This window comes from Schistocerca serialis, chromosome 4 (genome assembly GCF_023864345.2).
Source record: "Schistocerca serialis cubense isolate TAMUIC-IGC-003099 chromosome 4, iqSchSeri2.2, whole genome shotgun sequence".
In the NCBI taxonomy this organism is placed as follows: domain Eukaryota; kingdom Metazoa; phylum Arthropoda; class Insecta; order Orthoptera; family Acrididae; genus Schistocerca; species Schistocerca serialis.
The window spans coordinates 138,621,331-138,634,966 of record NC_064641.1 but is presented as its reverse complement, the minus strand read 5'-3'; positions in this window follow the sequence as shown (position 1 = coordinate 138,634,966).

Sequence of the window (13,636 nt, the reverse complement as noted above, 5' to 3'; positions counted from 1 at the left end):
CAATGATCGGTTCAGTTCCACTCCCAAACAGAACGAGGGAAAAATGACTGCTTATATGCCTCTGTACGAGCCCTAATCTCTCTTATCTTATCTTTGTGGTCTTTCCGCGAAATATAAGTTGTCGGCAGTAAAATTATACTGCAGTCAGCCTCAGATGCTGATTCTCTAAATTTCCTCAGTAGCGATTCACGAAAAGAACGCCTCCTTTCCTCCAGAGACTCCCACCCGAGTTCCTGAAGCATTTCCGTAACACTCGCGTGATGATCAAACCTACCAGTAACAAATCTAGCAGCCCGAGTCTGCATTGCTTGTATGTCCTCCCTTAATCCGACCTGACAGGGATCCCAAACGCTCCAGCAGTACTCAAGAATAGGTCGTATTAGTGTTTTATAAGCGGTCTCCTTTACAGATGAACCACATGTTCCCAAAATTCTACCAATGAACCGAAGACGACTATCCGCCTTCCCCACAACTGACATTACATACGTGTCCCACTTCATATCGGTCTGCAATGTTACGCCCAAATATTTAAACGACGTGACTGCATCAAGCGCTACACTGCTAATGGAATACTCAAACATTATGGGATTCTTTTTCCTATTCATCTGCATTAATTTACATTTATCTATATTTAGAGTTAGCTGCCATTCTTTACACCAATCACAAATCCTGTCCAAATAAAATCGCTCTGAGCACTATGGGACTTAACTTCTGAGATCATCAGTCCCCCAGAACTTAGAACTACGTAAACCTAACTAACCTAAGGATATCACACACATCCACGCCCGAGGCAGGATTCGAACCTGCGACCGTAGCGGTAGCGCGGTTCCAGACTGTAGCGCCTAGAACCGCTCGGCCACTCCGGCCGGCCCCTGTCCAAGTCATCTTGTATCCTCCTGCAGTCAATATCGTGCTGTTATCAAAAGCACTCGCGTCAGACGTCTGCTGTCATAGCCCGTTAGCGCCAAATTTAGCCGCACTGCCGTAACGGATACGTTCATCGTCCCAAATTCACTTCTGCGATTACTTCACGCAGTGTTCCATGTGTGTTAGCACCGACAACTCTGTGCTGCCATCAGCCACTGCGTTGTCCGTGGTGAGAGTTAATGCCTGAAATTTGGTATTCTCAGCACACTCTTGACACTGTGGATCTCGGAATGTTGAACTTCCCTAACGATTTCCGAAATGGAATGTCCCATGCGTCCAGTATCTGTTAGTTCCCGTCGTGCGGCCGTAATTACGTCGGACACCTTTCCACAGGGTCACCGGAGTACAAATGACAACTCCACCAATACACTGCTCTTTTTTACCTTGTGTGTGCAATACTACTGTCATCTGTCTATGTGCATAACGCTATACGTCAGTATACATCGTTCGGAAATCGCGCATTCGATAGGCTACGCTTCTTGTAAATTACCGCACTTTTCCAAGGCAAGCGAGCCGCAAAGTAGCATTTGAACTCGTGTTGTGGGGAGAGACAATTCTGCCTATATGACGGACTGTGTGGAATGCACAATTACACTTTACTGTACGCCATGTATGGGAGCACGCACCGTTCGGCGTGAGAACAGATAAGCCCTTCGGTAGTAGCAGCAGCAGCAGCAGCAGTTCAGGAACCGGTGTTATTGGGGCCTGGCGGTAGCTCTGCATTAGGCGCTAGGGCGCTCCCGACGGAGCAGGCGTTCCTGAGCAACGCCTGCAGCGCCGTCGCCTTGTTGTTATTGCGCTTTTAAGGCTGCGGGTGGGAGGAGACGGGGCGTTACCCTGGCAACTACCACCGCGGGCTTCGGGACGGCGGCTCCACTTGCCGTAAGCGGGCGGCGCGCAATCCCTTCCTTGTTAGCTGGCTGGCGGCAGCCTGCAGAATACGAGCTGGGTCTGTCAAACCGACTGATTCGACACACCCCTTAAAGGAGGACACACAAAGGAAAATATACGTGGACGGTGTAAGAATGAATCCGGAAATAATTACGTACAAACCTCTTTAAAGCCCAGTCGCTGCAGTTTGTATACGTAACGAGTATAAAGCATTCTACATTACATCTACATCCATACTCCGCAAGCCACCTGACGGTGTGTGGCGGAGGGTACCTTCTCTATCCGTTCTCCCTTCTATTCCAGTCTCGTATTGTTCGTGGAAAGAAAGATTACAAAATTGTCAAGGCTTTCGAGGCCACTTGTTGACAAACTGCCTATTGGCTTTTGTCTCGGGTTCTTCGGCCGACGTTCATCTAATGACGATCAATTAACACCAGGATCAAAGAGTATAAGCGACATTGCAGGTTGGAGCAGGTAGAGAAATCGGCCATGGCAGAGCGCGCACTGAATGCGACCGACCACGTAATAAAATTCGCCGACACGAAAGTTCTGGCTGTAGAGAAGCACTATCACACGCGCTTGGTCAGAGAAGCTGTAGAAATACAAAAACACGTGAACAGTTTCAACAAGAAAGAGGAAAGCCTTAAGGCAAACGGATCCTGGCTTTCCGTACTGCAGGGAACGACCGTCGCAGGTAGCAAAAGGAGAACCGCACCGGAAATGACCGCGGAGAAGCCCTCGGACGTTGGCGCGCCAGGTACATATAGTCTGCGGCAACGAGCTCGTCTCCAGTTCACCACCGGAAATGGAGGGTGAAGCTCTGACAATGCCAGCCACTCGTGCTGGCGAAACTTCAGTAAAATCATTAGATGAACGTCGGCCGATGGATCCGAGACAGAAGCCAATAGGCAGAATGAAAGATTGTCGGTATGCCTCTGTGTGGGCTCTAACCTCTGATTTTATCCTCATGGTCTCTTCGCGAGATATACGTAGTGGGGAGCAATATACTGCTTGACTCCTGAGTGCAGGTATGTTCTCGAAACTTCAACAAAAGCCCGTACCGAGCTACTGACCGTCTCTCCTGCAGAGCCTTCCACTGAGTTTATCTATCATCTCCGCAACGCTTTCGCGATTACTAAATGGTCCTGTAACGAAGCGCCCTGCTCTCCATTGGATCTTCTTTATCTCTTCTATCAACCCTATCTCGAACGGATCCCACACCGGTGAGCAGTACTCAAGCAGTAGGCGAACAAGTGTACTGTAACCTACTTCCTTTGTTTTCGGACTGCATTTCCTTAGGATTCTTCCAATGAATCACAGTTTGGCATCTACTTTACCGAAGATTAATTTTATATGGTCATTCCATTTTAAATAACTCCTAATGCCTACTCCCAGATTATTTATGGAATTAACTGCTTCCAGTTGCTGACCTGTTTTCTTCCTATGTATTCGCAGCAAATTACACTTGTCTACATTGAGATTCAATTGCCATTCCCTGCACCATGCGTCAATTCGTTGCAGATCCTCCTGCATTTCAGTACAATTTTCCATTGTTACAACCTCTCGATATACTACAGCATCATCCGCAAAAGGCCTCAGTGAACTTCCGATGTTATCCACGAAGTCATTTATATATATTGTGAACAGCAACGGTCCTACGACAGTCCCCTGCAGCACACCTGAAATTACTCTTACTTCAGAAGACTTCTCTCCATTGAGAATGACATGCTGCGTTCTGTTATCTAGGAACTCTTCACTCCAATCACATAATTTGTCTGATAGCCCATATGCTCTTACTTTGTTCATTAAACGACTGTGGGTTACCGAATCAAACGCCTTGCGGAAGTCAAGAAACACGGCATCTACCTGGGAACCCGTATCTATGGCCCTCTGAGTCTCGTGGACGAACAGCGCGAGCTGGGTTTCACACGATCGTCTTTTTCGAAACCCATGCCGATTTCTACATAGTAGATTTCTAGCCTCCAGAAAAGTCATTATACTCGAACATAATACGTGTTCCAAAATTCTACAACTGATTGACGTTAGAGATACAAGTCTATAGTTCTGCACATCTGTTCGACGTCGCTTCTTGAAAACGGAGATGACCTGCGCCCTTTTACAATCTTTCGGAACGCTACGCTCTTCTGGAGACCTATGGTACACCGCTGCAAGAAGGGGAGCAAGTTCCTTCGCGTACTCTGTGTAAAATCGAACTGGTATCCCATTAGATCCAGCGGCCTTTCCTCCTTTGAGCGATTTTAATTGTTTTTCTATCCCTCTGTCATCTATTTGGAAATCTAAGGCAAAGACGAGCGTACCTCGATCAATGGTGTACTTTGAAAGTAGCGAAGAGACCAACAAGTGCCAGCCACAAATACAGTCGCCAGTATTGCAGCAGGTCTCGTAATACAGAGAAAGTTTACAGGGTATATCCACCACCACCTTCGACACTGGTGTGCAAAACTGAAGGACGAAAGTAACTTTGGCTATATGTGTCACTGACATGCAAGACAGATCCATGAAACTTGGACCACTGCAACGGTATAGTACAGAAAGTAACTGGAAGAACTACACAATGAGACGAACAGAGACAGTAATTACAAGGAAATGACGTAATTTATTGTGGTCCACTGGACATTACAGAAGGTGGGGCATGGTTCTTAATAAGGTGTCTCATCAGCACGGACAGCTGGGAAAGCTCTGCAGCGTGTTCCCACTCTGGCCACAAGGCTGGTAAGGAGTAGTTGTTGTAGGGCTTTCCGTTTCTGCACCAGGGCAGTTGACAAATGCTGGATGGTTGTTGGTGCATGTGGATGTGCTGCAATACATCTCCCCGCCGCATTCCTCACGTGCTCGATGGATTTAAGTTGAGGGAACTTGCAGAGGGTTCCAGTTACCGGATATCCTCTCGTTCCAAAAGCTCCTCCACCTTCGTTGTTAGATGAAGCCAGGGGGCGATGTATCCCAAATTTCTACCGAAGACTATGGCGAGTGTCTACTAGGCTAGAGGCAGTGTAGGTATTGGCCGGAACTGTCCTAGCTGTAGATACACACTGCTGTGCTTATAACGCCGATTTTGCGTAGTGCCACACTTAATCACATTAGTTCCAATTGCTACATCTCTGTCACATTGCTTTACACGAAGTAGTGCCGTGTTTATGCGGAAAGTCTGTTGATGTTTACATCCACTGGCAACGAGCTCTTGAAGGGAGGTCGGCAGCCCACGTTGCTTGTCTGTTGTGTGGGCCCTCTAACTGACAGGGGCCCGCTACGACAGAGATCTTCTACTATACTTCATCGTCATCAGTAAAGAGCGACAGATTATTGCTCACGCTACCCATGAGGTCTTTTGTGTATATAGAGAACAAAAATGATCCTTATCATATTTCTCGATGGCACTCCTGACAACAACCCTGTCTCTCATTATTCCCTAGAAACCATTACCTCACAGATGCTGCTTTATCACAGGGTGCCATCACATACTGCTTTGCGATAATAAGTAAAACTGCAGCTTAGCCTGCGCTGTAGGGAAGTACATAGATATGTGAGAGACCTAGGTGGTCTCAGTGCTTTGCATACAGTACAGCTCAGCACCCCTAGTGCACTGCTGTTTCCCAGAAATGTTAGCGAGACGAACTGGCCAGTTCCCATGGTCCACAAGGCGGCACGAGCTTTGTAAGTTACAGCAGGTCGGCTGCAAGTCCCCTGAGTATTGTTGGCAAGGCGAATCTACATTTCCCGTCGATGTCTGGAAACATGCAGCACCGTTTTCAGTGTGGTGAAGTTCTGAATTGATGTCAGCCAATAAGATGGGACATTGTGGTAGGCAATATGGCGTGGATGTCCGAACCAACGAGTGGCGACATGGTGTATATACCGATGGGGCAAAACATTACGACCATCTGTATAATAGCGCGTTATTCCACTTTTCAAACACAGTACAACAGAGATTCTGCTTGTCATAGATCCTACAAGTTGTTGATACGATTTGGCACCAGATGTATATGTACAGGTCAAGTTACAGGATGGTGGTTTAGAGCCATGCAGCTGGCTCCCGATATGTGCTCCAATGGATGCAGATCAGTCACATTTGCTGGGCAAGACATTCATGCAAGTTCACTATAATGCCCCCACAAAACACTGCAGCACTATTCTGACCTCGTAACCTGGACAGTTGTCCTGCTGGGCTATGTCATCGCCTTAGGGCGAGACTTCAATCATGAAGTGATGCAGGTGGTCTGCAGTAATGTTCACGTAGTTCACCTGCTGTCATGATGCCTTCGATTATCACCACAGATCCCATGGAAGCCCAACTCAGTGTACCCTGTAACATGATTCTGCCCCGACTGCCCTGCATCTGTGGCGCAGTGCATGTTTCATGCAGCCATTCGCCTGGATGACAGCGTGTAAGGACCCAGCCACTGACCTGGTGTAACAAGAAATGCGATTCATTCAACTGGCGACACGTTTCTGTTGATCCATGGGGAAAACTGCTGTGTCCTCTGCAGTCACAACTGACGAAAAAAATGGTTCAAATGGCTCTGAGCACTATTGGACTTAACATCTGATGTCATCAATCCCCTGTAACTTAGAACTACTTAAACCTAACTAACCTAAGGACATCACACACATCCATGCCCGAGGCAGAATTCGAACCTGTGACCGTAGCGGTAGCGCGGTTCCAGACTGAAGCGCCTATAACCTCTCGGCCACAGCGGCTGGCCATAAGTGACGATGTCATTGGGTCAACACAGAAGCAGGTAGGAGTCGTGTGACGTGGAGCTCCATGTTCAACAATCGCCTTTATATGGTGTGCTCCGAAACACTTGTGCTTGCACCAGCATTGCACTCTGTCGCCAGATCTGCTACAGATCGCTGCCTGTCCTAAATTACACAGTAGGGAATCCTCCGACCTCCATGTTTTGTGATGAAACGTGGACGTCCAGTACCATATGGCCTACGCGTTATTCCACCATCCTTCAACCATTTTCCGTAGGTGCTCACGACAGTAGTGTGCCAACAGGCGACCAGCTTCACCGTTTCAGAGATTGTCGTTTTCTGCTGTAGCGCCACAACGATGCACCTTTGTCAAAACCACTTCTCTCAGTGGATTTCCGCATTTTCGGTCCGTATCCTTGCTATAATGACTGCCCGCCCTTCTCTCTTCCACTTCTATTCTTTCGTCACTGCTTCACGTGCCCGCAATGCCACCAGGAGGCGTTCAACCTTGCGGTGGGAAGTGATCATAATGTTTTGGCTCATCAGTGTATACTGTACCAACCTCTGACCAGTTAATGGGCATGAACGAAAAGATAGTGGAAAAGTTTTCGCAGGCTTCCCCTGCGTATTAGCGTGTCGAGACTTAATTCTTGGCCTTCACTGTGGCGAAAGTTGTGATTCCTCCGCTACAGGCCGTGAGTTCCTCGGAATGAAGAAGACGGACGGAGAGACGGTGTGGTAACACGTGATGTAATGATACAGGTTTTTTTTACAGTATCAGTTAGCGCAGCGATGACATAAGTGTCCATTTGAACTAATAATAATAAGGGCGTGTGACGAGGGCCTCCCGTCGGGTAGACCGTTCGCCAGGTGCAAGTCTTTTGATTTGACGCCACTTCAGCGAATTGTGCGTCGATGGGGATGAAATGATGATGATTAGGATAACACAACACCCAGTCCCTGAGTGGAGAAAAATCTCTGACCCAGCCTGGGATCGAACCCGGGCCCTTAGGATTTACAGTCCGTCACGCTGACCACTTTTTATTTATTTTTTTATTCGTTTTCGTTCGTTGTATCTGATCGGGGCGGACGCGTAAGACACCCTTTTAAGTTCGTTGTTGATTTATTAACTCAGTTTTTTTATTACAGAGGGCGGTTAACCCTCTGACCAAGCACGCTGAGCTACCGTGCCGGCTATCACTCAGCTACCGGTGGCGGACCATGTGATCTTATTCATGGTAACTTTATTAGAATACACACAATGTTTATATAAATTATGTTAATTTCTGTTTTGAAACCCACAAAATACGTGTGTTGGTTTTTTCGTATGTTTTACGGGCAGTGCAGCAGCTAAGCCTCAGCGGAAAGAATCCTCCACATGGACCGGAATGTTAAAGTCACCGGACGCTGACATAAGAGAGCCGACAGCCGTGCGCAGGATGTTGCCGGAAGCTTCTCTTAGATGCTGTCGCCTACGTTTTTAACAACCAAATATACTTTCATAAACGAAAATGTAACGTTGTAACTTCAGTCCTCTGCCAGAGTTCGATGTTAGCTGTTCTGAAAGAGCTACGCTTTATAGCAGATGTGCATTGAAATACATACGTAGTAGTAATCTGTGTATGGTGTTACAAAATAAAATGTTTTGTGTCTTCGTGTCTTCTAAAATGAAAAGTGTTAAAAAGTTAATTATATTGGAAATTCAGCCGCGTGGGATTAGCCGAGCGGTCTGGGGCGCTGCAGTCATGGACTGTGCGGCTGGTCCCGGCGGAGGTTCGAGTCCTTCCTCGGGCATGGGTGTGTGTATTTGTCCTTAGGATAATTTAAGTTAAGTAGTGTGTAAGCTTAGGGACTGATAACCTTAGCAGTTAAGTCCCATAAGATTTCACACACATTTGAACATTTTTTTGGAAATTGATGACTCCAGTTTATTTATATGGAGATGTGTGTGAAGATCAGGAAGAGTGATAATTTTTACTGAATGAAAATTTATATACCTTACAACGCTAAAAGAAAGTGGTGTTTAATCTCTGACTTATCTAATTTACAAGAAGTGATATAAATTGTGAATCTAGGAATGATATGCAAAGTATAGTGATCTGATGGGGTATATCAGTGAAACATTATCAGTTTTATTAATCAAGACGCTTCTTAATTGAACACAAATTACATAATTAATATTTTCCTGCATCTGAGAATTTTAATATGCTTAGCAGAGATAACAGTGCTTGCGATCTTGGTGTTAACAGACAACAGTGGTTCGCGTAGTAACGGATAAACGATTAGAAGAAGATTTTTGGTTTAAACTCACGTAATTACGCCAAAAGATAATTTTTCTGAAGCATTTATGGTATTCAGACCAACAATTCGACTGACAGTGTGTAATGACTCTGTCTAAATACAATTTTACTACTCTCTTGGTATATACAGTTGTGGTTAGACGCGATCTCTATGAAGAAGGTAGTGGAACTCACGTGGCAGACGAGCTACGTAAGATACTCTCGGCCAGAAAAGTGTTTAAGCTTAATATGCGACGTGACCCACCCTGAGATGCCAACATCTCAATATTGTTAGGTCACATAGAGAGACAGAGAGCCTGCTCGCCATCTGGCGCAGTTTTCGGTGAATCGTTCGAGTCAGTGTTGCTTGTTAGTGCTAGCGCTGCCTTTGTTCTCAACAGCTCAGAATTTGAGTGGTCAGTTCCACATCTTCTGTTGGTTTTTCAATGTTTTACTTATTTCGGGTCTTATATCCGGTATTAAGTTGTGTTTTCAAGTTGCTTAGGATTTGGAAAGTCAATCACGGTTCCTCAACAATAGTCTCTTGAATTAGAGGTATTCACCACTTGTTAGCAGACTGGTCTATCCCAAATGAACTTCACTCAAGCAGTCACTTAAGCTGCTTTTGAGCACTTCAACGTGCATTCCACTGTGGAGTACAGTTTGTTAGCTTCTTTTTTTAGAAGTAATTGTTCGTTCATTCAGCTTCAAGTAAACAATCATATTTGACTCAGTTATGATAAAATGTTCATGTAATATGAAACAGTTTAGAGAAAATAAATTCAGCTACTAGAAGGACTGATTTGTTTTCCAACTTTTCCTTAGTCCTATAACAATTTAGGTCAAGCAACCCATAAATAATAAATATGACCGATTTCTTCTACGTAACTAGATGGTGCACTCACTGTGGCGGCGTTCCGTTGTAAAGCAGGAGCCCCAACGAGGAACAATAAATGCGTGATAGGAAATTTAATTACTTTACATGTCAAACGATTGATGGGAATTATTCTCATTTCTATTTAACAATTTTGCAACCACAGAGTCTTTTCGTTTGCTGTGATTAGCAATTTTCTGGGTTAAGATAATATTAGGCTTACACCAGTTTGCATATAGTTTGTATTTTGAGCAGATAATTGTGGAAGAAGGGAGCATTCTCCACTGTCAAGTTCCAGCTTGTCACGCCCACAGCTGTGATCCACCACCCGAGGTAGACATTTCAGTAATCAAGGTGGTACAGTCATCACCTACAAACTGTTCCTCTACGGCACGCAGTACACAGCGCTGTGTGAAGTGTTCAGCTCCTATTTCAGTGGCTACAGTATCAAGTTAGATTTACAAAAGACCAGGCAAGTTACGGGGTAGCCCAGATGAATCTCCCACACAGCACAATACCGCCCACACTAGCCTGCGTCAGTGGTGCAGTTATTGTTCCATTTAGCTGTTCACTTGGGTGACAGCTTGTCTGGACACGACAATTGATCTGCTGTAACAAGTAACGTGATTCATATGACCAGACAACACGTATCCATTGACCCACAAAACAGTCTCGATGATCCTGCGTCACTCCAATCACGGCAACGCAAGAAGACGATAGTTCGTTAATTCATTCATTTTGTTCCGGGGATCCCATCAAGCAGCAACGTCAATCATGTGGAATGCGTCAAGGTCGCTACGGTCGCAGGTTCGAATCCTGCCTCGGTCATGGATGTGTGTGATGTCCTTAAGTTAGTTAGGTTTAAGTAGTTCTAAGTTCTAGGGGACTGATGACCTCAGAAGTTAAGTCCCATGGTGCTCACAGCCATTTTTTTTTTTTTTTTTTTTGAGTCAGGGTACACAACAGCAGAAAAATGCTCCAGTCGAAGCCTAAAAGAGTCGAAGTCCCATAAGATTTCACACACATTTGAACATTTGTAGAGTAAGGTAGAATGAAGCAACTAGTACCCCACTTTTCAGTCACAGTCTTTTAAATAAATGGGAGCATATTAGCCTTTCTTGTGTTCCAATAGGAGCATTTTTTCGCTGGTTCCCCTTCCTTCCGTGCTGCAGCTGTGCATGTCACACATTTGAAAAGTTTGGAAATTTGTGGTAAGTTCGAATGGGACCAACCTGCTGAGGTCATCGGTACCTAATCCTACACATTACTTAATCGAACTTAAACTAACTTACGCTAAGGACAACAGACACGCCCAAGTACGAGGAAGGACTCGAACCTCCGTCGGGGGAGAATCGCGCAAAACGTGGCTAGGAGCCCTAGACCGCGCGGCTACCCCGCGCGTCCACTCATTTCAAAAGACCTTCATGGACCACTAAATTTTGATAGTTTACTATGTGAACCTGAAATAACGCAAAACTAATGTTACACCTGAGATCGAATTTTTCGTGAACAAAAATTTTGCTTGTGCTTTAGTACTACAACATGGGGTTCCCATAACGAAAACACTTTACAGGGTATTTTTTCGTGCTAAGTCATTTTATAAACTACTTTTTCGCCTCACAGCGGGTTTTACGTGCGCGTTTTACATGTACTGTGAACCTCTGAATCTAAGAAACGGTAAACATAACAAGAAAATTTTTCAGGTTGTTCGAGATCTGCATCATAGGAATATATTGCAAAAATTCCAGGATTTCAAGAGGAATTGGTGTCTCTATAAGCCATTTTAGGCGAACCGTAGACTACATCAAATGCAAAAAGAACCAAACGACTTTTTCCATTTCCCTAAGAAGGAGGAAGTGTGTAATATTCAAATTATATTCCTGTACTGTAGGATAGTGACACTAAGACGATCCTTTGTGTATATAAACGGTCCCTTGCCGAAGGGCTATCCAGAACACTTAACCCTACCATTCTATCAGCAATAGAAACCGCGGTGTAAGTCCCACAAATGTTCCGTCTTCGTGCGGGGAGTTTAGGAACATATTAGGTAGCCCATTTCGTTGCAAGTGTATCGATTAATATGAGGAATAGACATCACAGAAACTTAATGTGTGTATACTGTTTGGCAACTCTCCTTATTGTAGATCCCAGTGCAATACTTTTTTCTCTTTTTTTAAATTTATTTTGGCTTTGAGTTACAAACATGCATATGCTCTTATAGCAAAAGATAAAACATGAAATAGCAAACACCGTACTTCATACAATAAGTATAAGAATAGCTGAAGAACAAAATTACAAATAACATCATATAACAATATGAGAAAGGAAACATACAGACAGACATACTTAAAGTAACAGAAAACCCAAAATGACAAACACAATACAACCTACGGTACGTACAATAGTGCCAGTAGAACAATGATATAACATTCACAAAAGAGCAATAATGAAAATGTAATGTACGAATGGATGTCTGTATGCAAATTAAAGCACAAAATTACGCCACCGATTACGAATCGGGCTGAGTCCACGTGAAAATGAAAACTTCGGCAATACGTAAATTAAATTATAATGCTGGTGGCTTACAAATAGTCTGTAAGCAAGTTATATTTATCAAAACGGTTGCAGCATGGGGTAGCCACGTGGTCTGTGCCGCCTTGCCACGGTTCACGCGGCTCCCCCTGTCGGAGGTTCGAGTCTTCAGTCAGGCATGGGTGTGTGTGTTGTCTTTAGCGTAAGTCTGTTTAAGTTAGATTAAGTAGTGTGCAAGTCCAAGGACCGATGACCTCAGCAGTTTGCTCCCATAGGAAATTACCTACCACAAATTTCCAAAAATTTCAAATCGGTAGAGTAAAACAAGAACAGTAGTGGGTATGGGTAATCTCTCACAACCAATTTCTTATACAAGACTGATTGCACAGTCGTGTACATGGAACTTGCCAATATGATGTGGTTAATCCTAGCATTGTCTGAATGAAAGAAGTCACATGACGTCTACGAAGCTGCACTGAGGCGAACCATGGTCAGGAAGAGATGTTCAGTTATAGCGCCCCAGATGGCCTCCTAAGAGTTCTGAAAGACGTGCCATTCACAGTTCCAAGCGTGAGAAGCAGGGTTGCGTATCGTCGATACGAGATTCGTAGCCGGCCGGAGTGGCCGAACGGTTCTAGGCGCTACAGTCTGTAACCGCGCAACCGCTACGGTCGCAGGTTCGAATCCTGTCTCGGGCATGGATGTGTGAGTTGTCCTTAGGTTAGTTAGGTTTTAGTAGTTCTAAGTTCTAGGGGACTGATGACCACAGCAGTTAAATCCCATAGTGCTCAGAGCCATTTGAACCATTTGAGATTCGTATAATTGGCGTTGGGCGCACTGGCCTTCTGTAATACTCCTCTTGCCAAGGCTGTGAATAATGCCACGATGTCCTTTAATCCAGAGTTATTGGACGGCAATGCCCAAGGTCTGCGCATCTCTAATGGCCGCCAAGACTTCCAGAACATATACCTTGGCCTATTTAACAAATGCGCGGTGTTTCAATTTGTGCAGCACACTCTGAGAGTCCGTAAGTGTCAGAACGAACTTAAGTGTCCGGATACCATAATGAATAGCTTCCCCAATGGCCAGTAGCTCTATCTTGCAGACAGAAGATTCAGGTGGAAGCCCAATCATTTGGTAGGAGCCACTAGAAGGGGCAAACAAGGCGTATCCCACACCCGCCTCTAATTTAGAACCATCCATATAGATGTGAAGGTACTGCGGTCATTGTATGGTCAGAAAGTGCTCCAAATCACGAGAGATGAAGGTCTCCATTCGGAAATCGGACGGCAGGTATGCCACTCGGGCTGGAGTGGAGAACAGACTAAACTAGAAACGGAGAGTCTTGTTGGTATCGGCACCACCGGTGCGCCTCTAGCTGCTGCCGCCCACGCTCCGTCGCCCACGCCAGGTC